This window comes from Natrix helvetica (assembly GCF_964273705.1).
Source record: "Natrix helvetica genome assembly, chromosome: 2".
In the NCBI taxonomy this organism is placed as follows: Eukaryota; Metazoa; Chordata; class Lepidosauria; order Squamata; family Natricidae; genus Natrix; species Natrix helvetica.
In genome coordinates, this window is record NC_138552.1 from 275,619,667 (window position 1) to 275,625,834 (window position 6,168).

General features: G+C 43.4%; 1 long non-coding RNA gene across 1 annotated transcript in view; it reads right to left on the minus strand.

The window, feature by feature from the left end:
- Positions 1-217: 217 nt before the first annotated feature.
- The window catches only part of LOC309387878, a 92,901-nt gene continuing 86,950 nt past the window's right edge, over positions 218-6,168 (minus strand). Inside the window, exon 3 of the long non-coding RNA XR_014174678.1 lies at positions 218-287. This is a non-coding gene — a long non-coding RNA (uncharacterized lncRNA). The remainder of the gene's footprint in view (positions 288-6,168) is intronic.

Sequence of the window (6,168 nt, forward strand, 5' to 3'; positions counted from 1 at the left end):
AAAACTATATTAGTAATTATCATTATTCTTTTCATCCAAATAAATATCACAGTCTAATCAACCAAGTGTTGATTCTAATGATTCAGCTCCTAAATAAGAACCTGATTATTGTTGTTGTTATATTAGGCTTAAATCCTTACAGATCAGATCTTCCACTTAGATGTTCTACATGCAATCAAAATTGAGCGATTGGATGCAATAAGTGGCAAACCTTTGCCTTTCTATGTCTTTTTGATTTGTTGCCAGCAGCTCCCAATGGTTCTACTTTGATCATGTTGATGGCTTCCCTGAAATTAAAGAGAGAAATATTGGAGAATGTCATACAGGTTCCATTTATTAATTGGTCGCTGTAGTTATAATCCCAAAAGAATGCAATAGGCCTCTGATTATGATATAGCAAGAGCATGTAATTCATAAAGATTATGGTGAGTGGAATTTAATTCAGAGTGAGTCAATAGCATCCACAGAAAACAATTCAGCAGGGTGGAAAGGAATGACACTGAATTAGAGCTAAAAGTAATTAAAAAGGACCTGTCAGATTTTTTTTTTGGGGGGGGGGGAGGCTCTGATCACCTTTAATGAGAGAAATACCTTTGGATATACTGTATGATGATACTCAGCCTGAAAAATTAAAATTCAACATGAGCTGGGATGTATTATTACTGAACCTTTATTTGACCAATTTATTAGATTATAAAGCATGGCAATTGATTAAAAAGATTCATCCATTTAACTTTTTTATTATTTCTAATAACTTACATAAACTATAGGTTACAAGGGCCATCTTAGAGAAGGCATTTCAGGGTGTGCATATATTGGCATTTATTTTTAAAGAAAGGGGGGGATCCTGAACATGAAGAGGTGCAAATATAACACACCTTTCTTAAAGCAGCTGCATCTTTCCTAGGATTGTACGAGTGCCCTTCACAACTGCCAAAGCTTCCCAGGAAAAAAAAGTTGGTTCCTTTAAGAAGTTGCAGAAAGTGCTACATTCATGATTCCCTCTCTTCTTTGCTTAATAATAAAATCTCTCTCTCTCTCCCTGTCTCTCTTTCTCTCCCTCCCTCCCTCCCCTCTCTCTGTCTCTCCATGACTGAGGACACAGATAAATCTCCAAGTGCTTCAACAACCCACTAAAAGGATGCAAATGACCTGCTGTCTGCAAGGAGTATAAATCCTTCCATTCCCCACTATCCTGTCAGAGCTGAAGAAGCTTCTTGGATGAGAAGTGAAACGTCTTCAAAGAAAAACCAAGGCAGTCCAGCTGCCTCCTAAAACAGCACCTTTGGGACAACCATGACCTGGATGACTAAGAATCTCTACAGACTTTGAGTCTACATGAGTCATATGGCAGGGATGACGCAATGACCTTCATCCCCAACAGAGTGAATGATTCCAGAAGAAAGCTACTTGGTGCCCTGAGACCAGGGAAACCAGCAAGATCTGCTATGGGGGGGGGGATGAGAAGAATGGGCAATGATAGGTACATTGCAGGCAACATTGTTAGGGAAGGAAGCACTTGTAGGGCAGAGAAGATGACCATAGTCCACGAAAATCTAATTCCCATAGTTGCCATAGATTGTAACGGTATGTGGGAATGACCTTGGTAGACAGGAGGAAAAGCCACATACTACACAACCATCATGCAAAGGGTATCTTGGCCCACAGATGCAAAAGGATTTTGAGAAGGATTTCAGAAGGGACCCTCGTTAGTTTTCTGGAAAACACAATAAAAATAAAAGAGGGAAGACATGCTTTGCAAGATTCTGTTACTGCAACCTTACAGTAAAGGTAATGTTAATCCTTATGGTTCGTCTGGATTACCTTAAGACATAGACTCAAGGTCAGAGCTGAATCAAATTCATTAAACTCATACTAATTAGGGTGGCTTTGTGCATTTTTTACAGTTTAAATTAATTTAAATAGGAGGTTATTCTTTGGCAACTGCCTAAAAGTAAGAGTGAGTTCTACTAAATACTCTTCTGACCTAGTTCTCTTCCACAAGGTTTGTTCAGATCAAAGGAGTTCCAACAACTAAAGTGCTTTTGGTTTAGAGTCAATATATCCCCATGTATATTAGGATGAAGACTTTCTTCTTAACAGCTTTTCTATGATTTAGCTAAGAGGCAGCTCTCTTTACGGATAACAGTGAAGGTTGCAGCTAGTTGTTTACCTAAGAATCTTGTCAGTGGTGGGAGTCAATTTTTTTTACTACCGGTTCTGTGGGCATGGCTTGGTGGGCATAGCATGGCTTGGTGGGCATGTGTTGGTGGGCATGGCAGGGGAAGGATACTACAAAATCCCCATTTCCTTCCGATCAGCTGGGACTCAGGAGGCAGAGAATAGATGGGGGCGTGGCCAGCCAGAAGTGGTATTTACCGGTTCTCCGAATTACTCAAAATTTCTGCTACCAGTTCTCCAGAACTGGTCAGAACCTGCTGAATTACCACCTCTGAATCTTGTGAATCTTTATCATCTGATAACCATTCCTTATGCTGAATCAAATTGACCCATCTGAATTCGAAATGATGATCCAACTGGAGTTGACAATACGAATTTGAGGCTACTAATTAATATCCATCTTTCATTACAAGCTTCCATATTGGCACGGTTTATAAGAGATAACAGAAGTGTTGTTTTATTCTCCAACATCATCTTCTATATGCACATTTTCACAACTTTGTGTCAAATTAGCCCCACTGGCCTTGACGGATATAAACTTAAAAATCCCAAATAAAAATTAATGGATTTTTTCTAGAGCTAATGTTTATGCTATAATTGCCTTAATAATCCACAATTATTTTCACTTATATCCAGTGATTAATAAAGTTGGTAGTAGATTTTGGTTGATATTTATTCATTCTGTAATCAGAAAGTTGAATGATTATAAAACTGAATAAGTTAGCAATAATTGGTGATTTCCACAAAATCACTGCAGGCTAATTGAGGTTAGGACAGCTGAACAGTTCCAAATAGCTCATGCCAATTCTCACATTTGAATGACATATTAAAAATTGTCAATGTAATTATGGCTTCAATCTGGATCATGCACACTTAGCAATATGAAGGATGTTGCTATTTCTTGTACAATTACTGAGCCGTGTCAACCATAGCATGCCAGGGCCTATTGTCCTTCACTATCTCCCAGAGTTGGCCCAAATTCATGTTCATTGCATTGATGACATAGTCTAACCATCGCATTCTCTGCCATCTCTTTCACCTTTTGCCTTCAATCTTTCAACTTTCGATCTTCAACATCAAGATCTTTTCAAATGAATCCTATCTGCTTTGAGCTTCTGGTAAAGTATCTGCCCTTCCAAAGAACAGTCAGCATTGATTTCCTTTAGGACTAATGGAATGAAGGTTACTATTCCCTAATATGGTTCTCTCCAGATGTGTCAGACATTCATAATTCCCAACCAATAGCCCAATTGGTCATAATGCTGGTGGTATGGGGAGATAGCTAATATATCTGGAAAGTGGGTTACAGTGATAGAATTAGTGGTGGCATTCAGCCAGTTTGGACCGGTTCGGGCGAACAGGTAGTGGTGACCTGCAGGTGGCGACCTACGGACTTCATTTTCTCTTTGCAAATGATTAATTGCTATTGAGAAACAACCGTTATCTTTAGTGGTGAAGGAGTTTGTATATCCAAGTCACTCTGAACTCTGTTGTAACTCAGGAGGGTCAGGAAAGTTATAGCCAAGGGATCTGGCAGAATAGGATCACCTGGACAAGAAAATGGCAACCCATGTGAGTTTTCTGCCTCCCCCAATCAAGTGGATATTTATAATCAGGACAAATATGACCATGAACCTGGAAACTAAGGTAAATTAAGAAAGTATGCATTAAGCTACCTGACAAGAACAGATAATAAGTTCATGTAGCACTGGTACTTATGATGTAGCTGGATTAAAGCCAAGATGAATATTTATTTATTTAGTGTATAGCATGTCAGACATGAAGTAGCAATATAAACATTTCATCTGGATTAGTAAAACACAATAAAAACAGAAATATTAAAAAATATGTTCAAATACCAATGTCTAGGCCAGTGGTCGGCAAGCCGCGGCTCGCGAGCCACATGCGGCTCTTTGCACATTTTAATGCAGCTCTTCTGTGTGCCAGGCGCCCGCTCCCCTCCCTCCCACTGTTCCCTCTAAGGTGCGCGGCTGCTAGAACTGGCCGCCCGCAAAGGACCTCCCCGGACTTGTTTTGGTGAGCGCGGGGCGACTGACGCCAGGAAAGCAAGCCCGGGGAAGAGGTCCTTTGTGGGTGGCCAATCCTAGCTGCTTGCGCCCGGCGCTGCAGCTAAAGTAAAGCCCCTGCCGTTACCGGAATATCTGCTGCCGCCTCCTCCTCCTCTAACAGCACTCGACGCTGCGGCAGAGGTGAAGCCGCCAAAGCTCCCGCCGGCGCCCCCGCCTATGGCAGCGGCGCCTCCCCCTCCGTTCGGAGCACCTGAGTTGGGCCCTGCGTTACCCTGCCCCCTCCTCCTCTGCTGTGCTTTTGAGGAGCCATGAGGCCGCGGGAGCCAGTAGGAAGGCGGCGGGTGGGGGGGGCAGGAGCAAGGAAAAAAAGCCTCATGGCTTCTCAAAAGCATGGCGGCGGCGGAGAAGGCAGCAGGGGTAACGCGGTGCTCCGAGTGGAGTGGGGCGCCAGCGGGAGCTTTGGCAGCTTCACTCCAAATGTAGTGGTGCTGTTGGAGGAGGAGGAGGAGGCAGCTGTTATTCTGGTGGCGGCAGGGGCTCGTCGACATCTTCAGCAGCAGCCCTGCCCCCTGTGAAAAAAGCTGAAGATGGATCCACGCAGATGATGTCGCCGCAACATGACTGGAGGAGGAATTCTGGGAGTTGAAGTCCACAAGTTTTCAAGCTGTCAGGTTTGAAGACCCTGGGTTTTTTTTTCTAAAGGGTTAGGGATGCAAGGATCTTGTAACTTGACAGCTTTAAGACTTGTGTGCTTCAAATGCCAGAGTTTATTGAAACTAAAAACAGTGTACCATCCTATGTATTTTCGGTTTTAAAAATGTGGCTCTCAAAATAAATTTCAATCGTGGTTTTGGCGAGATTTGGCTCAGTTGAAAAAAAAGGTTGCCCACCACTGGTCTAGGCCAACTAACTATTGAAGTGCAGCATCATTTATATTTAAAAATCAGATACGGAATAAGTATACGCCTGCAGCTGACAGCCAGTCACTATGTGATGTACAAGTTGGTGTGGGACCCCGCAGTCACACTGAGGGGAGGACATTATGCCCAAGTGTGGGATCAAGCCGGTTCGGATCAGTTCACATGAACCAGTAGTTCTTGCGATCAGTTGGCCCTGGCCACCGGCCTCTGCACTAGTCTGTCCTATATTTCCTTTGTTTGAAGCCCAGCTGATAGGCGCAGCAGAGCAGATTGCCACACCTTAGCTGTTTTACTCATGGGGGCTGCAGGAAAAGGTAAGCCTTAGAGCTGTTTTCAAACAGACTGGGTGTGTACAAAGCGCACGCTCAGCAAACTGGTTGTTACACCAGTTTAATCCCACCACTGACTATGCCCCATTTAAACAGAGAGTCCCAGCAAATGCCATGTGGGGTAGGGGTGGGTTCCGGCAGTCGCTACTGCCGGTTCGCTCAAGGCTGTGCCATGCGCGTGCTTGATGCATGCTGCACAAACATGCATAGTGCAATAAAAATTGCTCTGCGCATGCACAGAAGCAAAAAAAAAACAAGATGGAGAACTGGTTAGGGCCGTGGCAGGTCTGGGTCTCTTCTGTTTCCAATGACCCAGGCCGCCAAACTACTAATGGTTTGGCCGAACTGGGCCGAACCGGTAGGAACCCACCACCAATGTGAGGTGTGAACCCTATTCAGCATTGTCCCTTGCTGACATGGTAGTTTAAAGCCTGGGACCTTTTTTTGTGGGGTCATTTATATGTCTTCCTATAACTGGATGTTCAGCGACCCATTTGCCTTTCCATTGGGAACGGATGTTAAAGTTGTTGGGCAGATGTTGTGCAAGTGCCAGTGGGGACTTCCTGGATTTGAGCCAAAGGGATAAAACCAGCTGACAAAATGGCCAGGAGCAAAAGAAAGGTTAATCTGCAAAAAAAAAAAAAACATGTACACTATTGTATGTCAGAGCCATAAATGAAAGCAAACTTAGTATTGTCAGGGCAGAAA